General features: G+C 51.4%; 1 protein-coding gene across 1 annotated transcript in view; it reads left to right on the plus strand.

Moving 5' to 3' along the window:
- Nucleotides 1–8,761: 8,761 nt before the first annotated feature.
- Nucleotides 8,762–14,966, plus strand: part of LINGO1 (leucine rich repeat and Ig domain containing 1) — a gene marked incomplete at its 3' end in the record, with an annotated part of 59,854 nt that continues 53,649 nt past the window's right edge. Inside the window, exon 1 of the mRNA XM_080690825.1 lies at nucleotides 8,762–8,806. The remainder of the gene's footprint in view (nucleotides 8,807–14,966) is intronic.

Here is a 14,966-nt window from a genome sequence, read left to right on the forward strand (position 1 = left end):
ACGGTTGCTGCCCACGGGGGTGGGGGGGTGACTATAAAAAGACAGGGCTGGCAGCACCCAGTGATCAGAGCTGAGGTGGGGGAGCCCAGGGACCCGGTGGCCTGTGGATCTGCGTTTGGAGCGTTCCTCTGGCAGCAGGTGGGGTGAAGAGGACATCTAGGGGCCTGGGGGCAGCGAGACTCCACCCAAGAATCGGCTGCGACCCTCAGCACACAGGTGGGAGGGGTGGTGGCGTGCTGGGCTGGTGCTGACGGTCCAAGGGAGGCCTGTGGACCTGCTGCACAGACGAGGGCCAGACGAGGAACCCCCAGGGCTCACTGGGATGCGCAGTCTGAAGCACTTGGGCCGGGTCCCTGCAGTGAACTTGCTCTGGGAGCTGCAGGTCTCTCTTCCCACCGCTCCCGCCCCGCCTGATGGGCATGGCCAGGGCACCAAGCCGGGAGCCAGCCCGTCAGATGGTGTGCAGGCCCTGGCCGTGCAGGGGAGTGGTGTCGGGCTGCCATTGATCACAGGCCCGGGGCCTTCTTCCTCCAGTCACCCTCTGCCCTCAGGATCCCACCCCTCTAGACTCCATGCCCCCACCCCCTGCCTCATTCCAGGGACTATTCTGAATAGCCAGCTTGGCAATGCACCAGCCAGTTGTCCAGCACCCAGCCAGAGACACGGGGCCCTGAGGGGTGGGGCCTGCTCCATTCATCTGCTCTGTTTCCCAGATGGCTTCAAGGCAAACCCCTAAATCACTTTTTCTAGAATTTACACTTTAATTTTTGTGGTGTTGGTGATTGAATCCAGGGATTCTCTACCTCTGAGTTACAGTCCCAGCCCTTTTTTTTGGGGGGGGGATTACTAGGGATTGACCCCAGATGCATTCTACCTCTGAGTGATACCCCCAGCCCTTTTTATTTTATTTTATTTTTTTTTGAAACAAGGTCTTACTAAGTTGCTGAGGCTGGCCTTGAACCTGTGATCCTCTTGTCTCAGCCATCAAGTACTGGATTACAGACAGGGGCTTGGAATTTACATTTTAGATACTAAGATCCTATTGTTTGAATACTTTCCTGTGAATTTTTTTTTTTTAACTGGGGGTCGAACCCAGGGGCATTCTACATTCAAGCTACACCCTCAAGTCTTTTTTTTTTTTTTGTCTTCTAAACAGGGTCTCAGTAAGTTATAGAGGGTCTTGCTAAGTTGTTGAGGCTGACCTTGAGCCTGTGATCCTCCTGCTTCAGCCTCCTAAGTACTGACATTACAGGTGTGTGGAATTTATACTTTAAATACTAGGATCATGCTGTTTGATCACTTTGGGGGATGTGCAGGCAGACACCTGCAGGGCATATTGCCCAGCCCAGGCCCTTGCCTGCATTCCAGATGCTGTGAACCATGTCTGTACACAGGCGAGGAGCCAGGGTGGAACCAGCCATAGAGACCCTGCTGACTGCAGAGGTGGGGCCGCTCAGGTCCTGGCCGGCCACCTACTCGCGAGTGCCCTCCCGCTCCCCACCTTCCCGTCTTCTCCATGTGCCCACTGCCCTCCCCAGCTCGCTGCCCACCTCCTTCTTCCTCCCCCCTTGCATTCTCCATCTGCTCCCCACCCCCGGCTCCTGGCCTTCTTCTGATTGGTGGCTGCTGCGTGGCGGGCAGGGAGCATCATGTACTCCTGGCCTCCTGGCCAGTTACCTCCTGGACCCAGCACACAGTAGGCACACAGGAGGTAGCTGGGGTCCTGTATGAGCCCAGCCGTCTCGCCCGCTGCTTCTCCAGGGTCAGTCGGCCCCTCACAGGTTGGTGCCAGCCCCTGAGGAGGTGGCCAGCCCTGTGTCCACTTTAGCCGCTGGCCCTCGGGGAAGGAAGCAGGCAAGTCTTAGAGCCTGGCAGGTACCGGTGCTGGGGAGGCTGCGGGGTCCACTGCCCAGGGCCACTCACCTGCTCTGTTGACGACTGCCTGTGTGACCTTAAGCAGGCCCCGTAACCTCTCTGTGCCTGGGTTTCCTCACTTGTTAAATGAGAGCTGTGATGAGGATTAAAATGTACCCTGTAGGCACAGCCCTGCCCGGCACTGTGCGCGCCCTGTGGTAGCTGAGTTCACTGGTGTCACTGCTGCCAGAGCCGCGGCCCATGCAGGTGGAGGGGAGGAGGGAGGGCATCCAGAAGGTGAGGACAGCGGGCAGCACCCTGAAAGAGAGAAGCAAGCGAGGACGCCCCCGGGAAGGGGGACAAAGGAATATTAGCTCAAGCAAAAAGTTTGCACCAGCACAGAAGTGTGTCCTATAAAGTAGGAAAGTCCCCATTTCTGCCAAGGTCCCACAGTTGTTGGGTCTGGTGTGTCTCCTTCCAGAACTTTTTCTGTGCCTTTAAAAACATTTATTTGTTTGTTTATTACAGTACTAGGGGTTGAACCCAGAGGCATCCTACCTTACGGCTACACCCCCAGCCCTATTTTTTTATTCTTTATTTTGAAACAAGGTCTCACTAGGTTGCAGAGGTCCTTACTAAGTAGCTAAAGCTGGCTACCTGTGATCCTCCTGTCTCAGGCTCCCAAGTACTGGGATTATTAACCTGTGCCTTTATTCCTTATTTTGAAACAGTTTCACTAAGTAGCTGAGACTGGCTGCCATCTCCCTGTCTCAGCCTCCCATGTACTGGGATTACAAGTGTGTGCCACCATGCCCGGCTTATTGTATATTATAAGTAGAATCTTTGTTTGTACATCTTTTCCCAACTTCCATTTTTCACTTACTGGTGTGTTGTGGGCATCTGTCAGTGTCTCAGCACACAGATCTGCCATGTTCTTTTTAATCGTTGCCTAATATTCCATTGTTTGGACATAGCATAATTTATGTAGCTAGTCCCAGGCTGATGGGTATTTAGGTTGTCTTCCATTTTTCACTCTTGCAAATAACGCTCGAGTGAACATCCTCGTGGATAGATCTTGTTGACACACGTAGGCATTTCTGGGGATAGATGTCTCCATGTGGAGTTGCTGGGGGGAGGGGATGCTTGTTAAATTTTGATAGTTACTGCCACGTTGTTCTTCCAAAAGATGGGACCAGTTTATGTGCCTGCCCTTGATGTTCGCCAGTGACCGTTCCCGCACCATCCTTCGCGCTGAACCTTGTCAATCTTTTTAATTTCTGCCAATCGAGAGAAATAGCTCGCCGCGGCCTCGGCGCGCACATGCTTCTGGGAGGCTGCGAGTCTTTGCCTGCGTTATTGGCTGGGCGTATTTCTCCTCTGTGAATTGACTGTCCAGATCCTCTGCCCATTTTTCTTTTCTTTTTGCCTTTTTCTTATTGATATAAAGGAGCTTTTAGTATATTAGGAATTTTAAAACTTTTATCTGTTATATGTGTGGAAATATTTTCCCTAGTCTGCTGTTTGTCTTTTTAACTTTGTTTATGGTATCTTTGGCCATATAGAAGCTTTATATCTGGCTTGGCAAGTCTTCCTGAGAGCTTTTTTTTTTTTTTTTTTTTTTTTTGTACAGGGACATTCTACATCTGAATTATACCTCCAGCCTCTTTTTATTTGTTTGTTTATTTTTTTTATTTTGAGACAGAGTCTCATGAAGTTGCTGAGGTTGGCCTCAAACCTGTGATCCTCCTGTCCCAGCCTCCCAAGAACTGGGATTACAGGCCTGTGCCACCTCACCCGGCTGAGAAGATATTCTTTATGGCCGCCTTCTGGAAGCCTCAGTCCCCAAGGCCTCCCATCTCCCCTCCTTCCCAGAGTCCCCCTAAACCTGCCTTACCTGAGCGTGCACACACTCTCTCTCTCTCTCTCTCTCTCTCTCTCTCTCTCTCTCTCTCTCTCCCCTTTCCATACTTACTTTTCTCCCTCTCCTTCCCTTCCTCTATCCCTTCCTCCCTCCTTCTTTCTTTCTTTCTTTCTTTCTTTCTTTCTTTCTTTCTGGTACTGGGGATTGAACCCAGGGACATTTCACCTCTGAACTATGCCCTATGCCCCCTAGCCCTTTTTATTTTTTCATTTTGAAACAGGGTCTAAGTTGCTAAGTTTATGAAGCTGGCCTTGAACCCGTGATCTTCCCGATCTCCCACATACTAGGATTGAAAGCATGCATGCAAGCACCACCATGCCTGGCTGCCCGTTTTCCTTTCAACGACCACCATTCCTGCCTCCCACCCAGTCTCACTGCCCCGAGACCTCTGTACCCCTGCAGAGTAGTTTGCAACACCAAAGTTCACAGCTACCCTGGCTGCAGTTCAAAACCAGGCAACCTTTTGTATGTACAGAGACAAATGCCAAGATCCGTATGCACAGCTCACAGGCAAGAACCTTCTTGAATTTGCCTAAAACGTCCTCATGCTAGAAGAGTCTTTCTAAATAGCCTCATGGAAACTGTGTCACACCTGATTTGGGGGAGGGGTATATTTCACTGCAGCCAAGTCTCACTTCTTGGAAAAGCAAGAACTTGCAGGGTGTTTTTTCTTTCTTTCTTTCTTTCTTTCTTTCTTTCTTTCTTTCCTTCCTTCCTTCCTTCCTTCCTTCCTTCCTTCTTTCTTTCTTTCTTTCTTTCTTTCTTTCTTTCTTTCTTTCTTTCTTTCTTTCTTTTCTTTTTTCCAGTACTGGGGATGGGACTCGGGGGCATTCTACCTTTGAGCTAGGCCCTCAGCCCTATTTTTTATTCTTTATTTTGAAACAGGGTCTCACTAAGTTGCAAAGGGCCTCACTGAGTAGCCCAGGGTGTCCGTGAACCACCATCCTCCTGTCTCAGCCTCCCAAATGCTGGGATTACAAGCGTGCGCCACCACGCCCAGCTTTTTGCAGGGTGCTTATAAACATTAGGGGGTTCCTTCAGGTTGCAGCCAGTGCTCTGTTATCTTGAAGGGCTGCTCTCCCTGTTGTCCCCCAGGAGCACACAGTATTTAAGGTGGTAATTGCCAAAGGAAAGTGCCAATAAGTTCAGAATATCAGCCTGCAATTACGTTCACAGCTCCTTGTCATTTGGGGCGCCAAGATCCTGTGGATTTCCCTGTGCCCTGAGCTGTCTGTCCACCCAGGGCACGTGAGGTGGGAGCTTCAGGGCCTTTGTGAGAGCTGGCACCAGGCCCCAGTCAAGGAGAAAGGTCCGAAGGCGCCTGACAGCAAGATCTGGCCCTAGAACGCAGCCAGGCCGCGCTGTCCCAGAGGCGCCTCCAACAGTTGTCCTGCTGATGGGTGCGGGGCCGGGGGCTCCCCTTGTCCTTTTAAGTAGGGAACCCTTTAACTTGGGGGTTATATAATTCTACCCCTCCCTCAGTTATTTAGAGGCTCCCAAAATGGGTCGTAGTTCTATCACTCAGAAAGTCACCCAAACATGTTCTCAAGCCAAATACAGCCCAGTCATCGCCTCCACGCTCCAGACTCTCAGCAACTCAGCGCAGTCCCACTCCCTTCCCCTTTCCTCCGTGTCAGTGTGGAAAATGAGACGCACTCCAGCCCACGCAGTCACTCAGGGACCCGGGCTGCCGGAAGCCCCGCCGTCTTAGCTGCCCCAGTCAGAACACGTGACCTCTAGTAGCTGTGGCGGAGAAGAGGGGACGACTTTGGCCCTTAAATGCTTTGGCCCAGCAAGGGCGCACGTGACTTCGGTCACAGCTCATCGGTCAGAGCTTCTCATCTGGCAGGACAGCCTCGGGGGGCTGAAGGAGCACCGTGGGAGCAGGCTGCCCTTCTGTGAGCAGCGAGCAGCGGCATTCTCCGGTATAAAGGCTGTTTCAGGACCACTGTCAGAGAGGGGGGTCAGAGGAGCAAGGGCACGGCTTCCTGGCCATTCTCCCCATCCCTCCTGCTGTGGTGGACCGTGGAGTGTCCTGGTTACAACTGGAGACTGACTGCAGGACACCTGGGATCCGAGTAGGACTCATCCTACTGTAACATCCTACCAGACCAATCCCTTTCTCTCCCTCAGTTTTCTGCTCGGTGGGATGGGATACTGATAGTAGCATCTCTCTTAGGATGATAGTGAGAATGAAGTGAATTCATATTTGCATAGAAGCCAGGCGTGCTGGCGCACGCTTGTAATCCCGGCATTCAGGAGGCTGAGACCCGAGGATCGTGGTTCACCAACAGCCTCCGCTACTTAGCAAGGCCCTTCGCAACTCAGTGAGACCCTGTTTCAAAAATAAAACGACTAAAAAAAATAGGGCTGGAGTATAGCTCGGAGGTACAATGCCTGTGGGTTCCATCTCCAGTAATGCAAAAAAAAAAATTTTTTTTTCATGGTGCTCAGAATATTGCTGGTGCATCCCGAGGGCTCTGTAAATGCCAGCTACCGCCACCTCCGCCACAGCTCCATGGCTCTAGGCGTAGAGAGAGTAAATGCAGAGGGCTCTGCTCTCACAGCTGATGGGGAAGTGGAAGCAAACAGGTAAACCAGTTAAGATCACGGTTTCCCATAGTGGTGGTACTGACAAAAGAAACCGGGCCCAGGAAAAGATGCTCCTGATCATTAGTCATCAGGGAAATGCAAATTAAAACCACAGTGAGATACCACTACGTATTGTTACGCTGATTTTTTTTTTTTTATTGAAGTACAGAGCCGGGGCGTGGTGGCACACGCTTGTAATCCCCACGCTTGGGAGGCTGAGACAGGAGGATGGCACAGGTTCGAAGCCAGCCTCAGCTACTTAGGTTCTCAGCAACTTAGTGAGACCCTGTTTCCAAATAAAGTATAAAATAGGTCTGGGAGTATAGCCTGGAGGTAGAAAATCCCTGGGTTCCACCCCCAGTACGACCAAAAAGTAAAATAAATAAATTGATGTACAAACTGTTGTGGAGAACACAGAGCAACTGGAACCTTATAGGCTGGTGATGCGGTTCCGCTTTGGTGAATAGCTTGACACTCTCTTAGAAAGGTAAAAGAAAGTGCTTACATGCAACTTGGCTATATACTTTTTTTTTTTTTTTGTATTGGGGGTGGAACCCAGAGGCTCTACCTCCGGGATACACTCCCAGCCCTATTTTATACTTTATTAGGAAACAGGGTCTCACTAAGTTGCTGAGAGCCTCACTAAGTAGCTGACACTGGCTTTGAACCTGTGTGATCCTCCTGTCTCAGCCTCCCCCAAGTGCAGGGATTACAAGCGTGTGCCACCACGCCCAGTTTGGCTTTGTACTTAACCAAGAGAAGTAAGAACTTTGTTCATGCAAAAACCTGTGTGTGTGGCTATTTCTAGTGGCTTTATTCATAATCTCTAAAAACTGGTAACAACACAAGTATTCAGCTGACTGGTGAATGGATAAACAAAGGATGCTACTCAGCAATAAAAGGAATGAAAGTGTGTGTGTGTGTGTGTGTGTGTGTGTGTGTGTGTGTGTGTGTTACTGAGAATTGAACCCAGGGGCAATCTACCTCTGAGTTACACTCCAGTCCTATTTTATTATTTTATTTTATTTTTTTGCGGTACTAAGTATGGAACCCAGGGGCATTCTACCTCCGAGCTGCACCCCCAGCCCAATTTTTTATTCTTTATTTTGAAACAGGGTCTCATTGAGTTGCAAAGAGCCTCAATAGGTAGTAGCTGAGGCTGGCCGTGAACCACGATCCTCCAGTCTCAGCCTCCCAAATGCTGGGATTACAAGTGTGCGCCCCCATGCCCGGCTAATACATGGAATTCTGACATAGTGCAACAGAGACAAATCTTAAATGTATCGTGCTGAGTGAACGAAGCCTGAGTCCAGGCTACGCATAGAGCCTCCTTTTGCAGACACTGGAAGAGGCCAGACTGCAAGGATGGAAAGCGGATCAGGGGCTGCCAGCGTCTGGGGCGGGCTGTGACTCCAGAGGAAGACCTTGGGAGTTTGGGGAGTGGCGGACTTGTTCTGTGCCTTGGTGGGGCAGAAGCCACAGCACTGTTCTATGCCTTGATTACGGGCCACTACAGAGGCTATACACAGTTGTCAAAACCCATGGAGCTGTGCTCTAAAGAGGGCAAATTGCACAGCAGGTTAATTGTGCCTCAGGGAAGCTCCCTGGAAGCTCAGGGGTGTGGGCTGCGGGAACCAGGGGAGTGTCAGGGGAGCAGGCAGTGTGTCACAGGAAAGGACCCCACGAGTGATGCTCAGGGGGACCTTCTGACAAGGTCCCCAGCCAGGAAGAGAGGACAGTAAGGTGGCCGTGCGGCCAGAGCAGAGTCAGTGGGGAGAGGGTGCAGGCCAGGTGAGGGGCTTCCTCTGGGCATTGTGGGTGCTACTGGTGGAGTGTTTGCAGCAGGAGTGTGGCTGAGATGGTCCAGGAAGAGAGAGGAGGGAAGGGAAGCAGTGCAGTGACCTTGTCTAGGAGGAGCAGCCTAGCACCATGCCACACCAGGAAGGAGTGGTGTCGCTGCCGGCATCCAGCAGGCTGAGGCAGGAGGACAGTGGTGTGCGGTGGGGACTTGGCTAATGTGTCGCAGGGTGGTGAGGCAGACATCAGCTGTCCTCCCCACATCAGTGAAGCTTCCAGGTGGCCGAGGATGGACTTGCTGGGCCATAACAGGAGCCTCTGAGAGAATGGGGTGGGCTGTCCTGCGTGATCTGCAACAAAACTTGCAGAGGTGGGGCCCGAGGCGGACACTGAGAGGCGGTGGGCAGGGAGGGCCTTGGCAGGGCCTGGAGTGCCAGGCTACAGTCAATCAGGGTGCGGGGGACGGGGAGGGATGCCCGTGCTGAGAGGCTGTGCTCAGGGGAACAGGACGACATCCTCGTTGCACTAACCTAACCGTCCCACTCTTCCTCCACAGTGCATGCTGGGACCGCCACAGCCAGGCTGCTGCTGCCCAGGCCCCCAGAGGCCCGCCTGTTTGCCTCCCGGCGCCATCTGACCCAGGTAGGGGCGAGCAGGGTGGAGAGCATGGTGGCGCGCAGTGAATGAGCACCTGCCAGGGGCAACATTGGGGGACAGTGTGGGGTCTGAAGGCCCTGCAGCTGGGGGCCTACTGGGAAGGAGTCCCCACCTTTGGGAACAGCTGAGGGGGGGCACAGGGCTTCTGCAGCCAGGTTTTGCTCTGTCTGGTTGCATGCTTGGCATCTGATTCACAGCGCACACCTGCCGAGCGTCCAGTGGTGGGAGGTTTTGCATCTGGAGTCCGTCCCTCCACATCACTCTGGCTTTTTGCTACCCAGCATCATGGTGCCTGACAGCTCTTTTTTAGGGCAGGGAGGTGCTGGAGATTGAACCCAGAGGTGTATCCCTTTTTTTTTTTTTTTTTTTGGTGGTACTGGGGATGGAACCCTTCTACCTCCAAGCTACACTCCCAGACCTTTTTTTTTTTTTTAATATTTTTTATTTGGAAACAGGGTCTCTTAAGCCAGCAGGGCTGGCTTCGAACCTGTGAGATCCTCCTGTCTCCACCTCCCAAGCGCGGGGAATACAAGCACGCACCCCCCACGCCCGGCACCCCCACCCCTTTTTATTTTTTATTTTGAAACAGAACTTCACTGGGTTACTGAGGGTCTCCCAAGTTACTAAGGGTGCCCTCGAGCCTGTAATACTGTCTCAGCCTCCCAAGTGCTGGGATTACAGGCAAGCGCCACTATGGCTGGCTGACAGCTCTTACTCTGGAAGTTCCAGGCTCTCCTGGGACTCCTCCTGGGCAGGGGTGCTCCTTCCGGCACCAGAAATGAGCCCATCTCTACCTCTCATCTCTTGCTCCTGGGCCCCAGGCTCTCATTTTTGTGCCCTGCAAGGGTGGGGATTGGTGGGGGCTCAGGTTACCAGAAAAAAGATACAGATCTCCAATTCATTTGAACTTTAGGCAATGAAGTTTGTTTTTTTTTTTTTAAGTATAAATAGGTCCCCGCCGGGTGTGGTGGTGCACGCTTGTAATCCCTGCGCTTGGGAGGCAGAGACAGGAGGATCGTGCAGGTTCAAAACCAGCCGCACGTTGGCTTAGGAGATCTTGTTTCCAAATAAAAATGTAAAAGTAGGTCTGGGAGTGTAGCCCGGAGGTAAAAGGGCTTCCAGGAATCCCAGTACCATAAAAAAAAAAAGTCCCAAATCTTGCATGGTGCATACAGTTTTACTTGCTAAATCTGGCAATCACCGTGGGGGCTGGATCCCCAGTGTCCCTCCCCAGCCGGCCAGCTCTCTCTGCTAGGACACCTGTCCTCCTCGGGCCGGCTCCTCTGGTACCTGTGGCAGGTGAACTTCAGCTCAGATACTCAGGCCAGAATCCATGGGCATCTCTGGATTGGGTAGGCTGTCGTCCCTAGGGACAGCAGTCCTGGCCCTTAGCAGAGCCATAGGATTCCTGTCTTCACTCTGAGGAGGTGATGGAGTGGGCCAGGCTGGACCCTTGTACCTGTGAACAGAGCTGCAAGACAGGGATGGAACTGTGAATAGAATCAGGAGCAGAAAATTGTTCCATGGGCTTGGAACCTGGAGTGTTTGGGATTGCCAGGGTGGGGTGGGGCAGTCAGGGATGGAGCCGGGCTGATAATGGGGGGCTTGGGATGGCCTGTTTCTGCATCCTTTAACGCTGGGGAGCCATAGGACGTGTTTTCTCTCTCAGCAGAATCATTTTTCTGATCACTAAAGTGATATGTTCTCTATGTATTCTTTATCTCTCTACCTGGAGGGATTTCAAGCATGCAGTTGGAGTCCTTCCCATAATCCTTTTCTCCCAATGGCTCACTAACCAGTCCTGACTAGTTTGATAGATATTCTCCCAGACCTTTTTCCATGCACTTACAAACATATTTTTAAAAGAGAGAGAAAAAAAAAAAAAAAAAACCACTGGCTCGTACTAGTTGTGCCCCTCCATCGCTCGGCTTCTCTCTCCCAGGTGTGTCCGTGGAGTTCCACCCTCTCCGTTCACATCCATCGTATGATGGTCTATAATTTCGTCATCAATTATTAATCCCATCGGTGGCCGTTTAGGTCATTTCCCACATTTGGCTGTTCATGAAGCTCGCTCAGGGAACTTCTGGCCTTGTGCGTCTGTGTGCATCGCCCTGCGGGGCCTTCGGTGTTCCCGGAAGCGTCCGCCTGGGTCACGCCGTGGGCATTTCCACATTTGATCTGTTTTGAGTTTCCAGGGTTGGGCCGACTTCCTCTCCCACCGACCGTGCACGTCCATACCCTTGCCAACCTGGGCACCATCTACTATGTAAATCCCTGCCAATCTGCTAAGTAAAGAGGATGTTTACACTTACACCTACATTTCTTTGTTTACTGAAGAGGGTGAGCAGGGTTGTACATGCTGTTTGGCCATTTCGATCTCTTCATTTGCCAGTGGCCTGTCCTGCCAGGTCCTCTGCTCAGTTTCTTTGTACACGTCCACTCGCTCGGTAAGAATTTGTTGCACACCTACTATATATCAAATACTGTTTTGGTTAGGGATTTAACAGTGAACAAAACTGACGGCAAAAATAAAAGCCTGCTCCATGGTGCTTATGCTCCAGTGGAGGAGAGACAGCCAAGGAAAGACATAAACATGTGAACACATGCACAGTGCGTATGGGAGTGTTGAGTGGCTACGAGGAAAGAGCCAGAGGGGACAACTTGGATATGGTCGTCGGGGAGTCCTCGCCGGGAGGCAGCATTTAAGAGTGAGTCCTGTGGATGTCTGGGAGAAGTGTGTCCCAGACCGAGGGAACTGTGTGTGTAAGGACCGAGTCAGGAGTAGGCCCTGCCTGTTTGGCACAGCAGAAGGCGGGAACGGCCGGGACATGTGGCCAGAGAGAGAGATCAAGGGCAGGACCCTGCAGGCCCTGTGGGCCACTGAGGGGCTTTGGCTTTTGCTCAGAATGAGGTAGGGAGCTATGGAAGGCTCTGACTTAGGTTTCATTTGATTGTATTGTGGTACTAGAGATTGGACTCAGGGGTGTTCTATTCCCGAGCCACACCCTCAGCTCTATTTTATTTTTTCTTTTGAAACAAATCTCACTAAGTTGCTGAGAGCTTTGCTTCGTTGTTGAGGCTGTCCTGGAACCTGAGCTCCTCCTATCTCAGCCTCCCAAGTACTGGAATTACAGGTGTGCACCCCCACACCTGGCTTCTGACTTACATTTTATTTATTTATTTTGCAGTACTGGGGATAGAACCCAGGGGCATTCTACCTCCAAGCCACACATCCCAGCCCTATTTTTTTTTTTTTTTTTTTTTTTTTTTGCGGTGCTTGGGATGGAACCCATTCTACTTCTGAGCTCCACCCCCAGCTATGTTTTATTCTTTATTTTGGAACAGGGTCTCACTGAGTTGCAGAGGGCCTCACTAAGTAGCTGAGGCTGTCCATGAACCACGATCCTCCTGTCTCGGCCTCACGAATGCTGGGATTATAAGCATGTGCCACCACGCCCGGCTCTGATTTACGTTTTGATCAGATGATCAGATCCCTCTGGCAGATGTGGAGCAGGGATATCGATCAGGAGCCTGGGAGGAGATGGCAGGGACTTGGCCCAGGTGCTCTTGATGGAGAAGTGGGCAGATCCCGAGTGCACGTTCAAGGCAGAGCCAGTGGGACTTGCTGAGAGACTAGATAGATGAGGTGGTGTGTGCAGGAGAGAGGAGGGAGCCCAGGATGAGTTCAAGGGCTTCCGCCCGAGCACAGGTTGAGTATCGGGCCAGAAATGTTTTGGATTTCAGATGTTTTTCAGATTTTGGAATATTTGCATTTATATGACAAGATACCTTGGGAATGGGACCTGAGTGTAAACAAGAAATTCATTTATGTTTTGTATATGCCTTGTACACATAGCCTGAAGGTAATTTTATACAATACCTTTAATGATTTTGTGCACAAAATGAAGGTTTGCAGTGTGGACTTTTCAATTTGTGGTGTCACATTGGTGCTCATAAAATCCCCAAAATAGACCATTTCAGATTTCAGATTCCAGATTAGGGACGCTCAGTCTGTAGCCACCAACAGAGGTGGAGGAATAGGGAGGAGCAGGTGGTGTAGGGCCCAGAAGCAACTCAGCTATGGATAAGACTAGCTGCATTATATGTGTGGGGGGGTCGAGAGCAAAGTGAAAATGGGTGGCCCTTTGTCAAAAATAAATTCAGCATTTCAAAGCGGTGAGTGACAGGCCGCGGCCTAGATCAGACACTCATGATCCATCCCCACCTGCAGGCAGGTCAAGAGTCAGAGGCCAGCAGATCTCAGCGGGTTGCAGGGGGCTGAGGTCCAGGGGCCGGGCCTGGGCTGGAGATGCTAATTTGGAGTCCTCAGCCTAAACGGAGTATTTAAAGCCATAAAATTGGGTGAGAACACCGAAGGAATGTGCATAGACAGAAAAGAGAAGATGGACCCGTGCGTGAGCCAGCTCTGGGAGCTCTGGCAGTGAGGAGTCGGGGTGGGGGGCCGAGGAGGCCCAGAATGGGGGGGCTGCGTGGGGCCGCCGCGAGTGGAGGCCGGGCAGGTGAGGATCGACCATCGGACAGCGATGCAGAGGTCACAGGTGGCCTTGTCTCCGTGTCTGGAAGGCAGTGAAGTGTGTCATATTGATTTGCAAAAACAAATTGATTTATAAGAGGTTAAGGGATTTCACTCCATTAGGTTACACGTAGTTTTTGCAGGTTTGTCTTTTTGTGTGCTTTTTTTTTTTTTTTTTTCTCTTTGAGCCTATGGTTTTATTTGTTTGGGGGCTTGGGGTTTTTTTGTTTCTACCCCTCAAAAGTTTAAAATTGTTCTGGAGTTCAAGTGTATCCCTCTTTTCCTTTGTTCCTGGCTTACCCATTGCAGGGGTTTATTTTGTGTGTGTGTGTGGGGGGGTGCACCTTTAATGTTCTATTTTGTTTTCTAATTGTTTATAAAATTTTGTGGGGGGGGGAGGTACTGAGGACGGAACCCAGGGGTGCTCTACCTCTGGGGTGTACCCCTAGCTTTATTTTATCCTTTATTTTGAAACAGGATCTCACTAAGTTGTGGAGGGCCTCACTAAGTTGTTGAGGCTGGCTGAGAACCTGCCATCCTCCTGTCTCAGCCTCCCAAGTCCTAGGATTACAAGTGTGCGCCACCCTGCCACTATTTATTGAGTAGGTTTTGAAATGTTTAAATCTCGAATCCATCTGGAATGTGCATATGTGCGTGGTCTGAGGTAGGGATCCAAATGGCACGCCAGTATCCTTGATACTGTCCATCAAGTGTCCTCTCCCTGCCATGCTGGACTCCATTCTCGCCCTCCGCTAAACGTCCCCCAGGCTCCTGACCTCAATCCCGCTGATCTTCACCTGGGGGGAGATTTAGAGACGCGCTGATTGACGGGGCGCTGATTGACGGGGCGCAGTTCGAGAGGCAGAAGCTACAGAGCTACCCGCACTCAGTGCAGGGGACAGAAGGGAAGTCAGGACCCTCGGGGCCCTGTGCACCCCAGCACGTGGGGCCTTCCTGGTCAGCTTGGTCAGTTTGTACCAAGTTCTTCAAGGCTGGTGTTTTATTTTTTATTTTTTATTTTTTTGGTGGTACTGGGGTTCCTGGAAGCCCTTCTACCTCCGGGCTACACTCCCAGACCTATTTTTACATTTTTCTTTGGAAACAGGGTCTCCTAAGCCAGCGTGCGCGGCTGGCTTCGAACCTGCGCGATCCTCCTGTCTCTGCCTCCCAAACGCGGGGATTACAAGCGTGCGCCACCACACCCGGAAAGGCTGGTATTTTATTTTCCTATCTGAAGATGAGGAAGCAGAGGTTGAGGGGGGGCCTCATCTCTTGTCCAGTGGCATGGCCTCCCTGCTGTGGGGCCGAGACTGGAAAGCTCTTAGCCTGCGTCCTGTCCTTCTGGGTGAAGGGGGAGGCGAGGAGTGAGTTCGGGAAGGTCAAAAGGGCTCCAGACACAGGCTACCTGCTGCACCCCACTCTGCGTCCCTGCCTCCCATTTGCCTGGGTCTTGGAGGTTTTCCCGTCTCCAAAATCAACCTGTTAAAACCAAAACACTCTTGGCAGGGAAGCTAGCATCTTAATTATCAGTTAACACCTCTTTGGGATTAGCTGACAGCCACCTGGGGACAGGGTGGGGACTGAGCTGTGCATCTGGGTCAGGAAAGGCCT

This window comes from Muscardinus avellanarius (assembly GCF_963383645.1).
Source record: "Muscardinus avellanarius genome assembly, chromosome: 3".
Taxonomy (NCBI): domain Eukaryota; kingdom Metazoa; phylum Chordata; class Mammalia; order Rodentia; family Gliridae; genus Muscardinus; species Muscardinus avellanarius.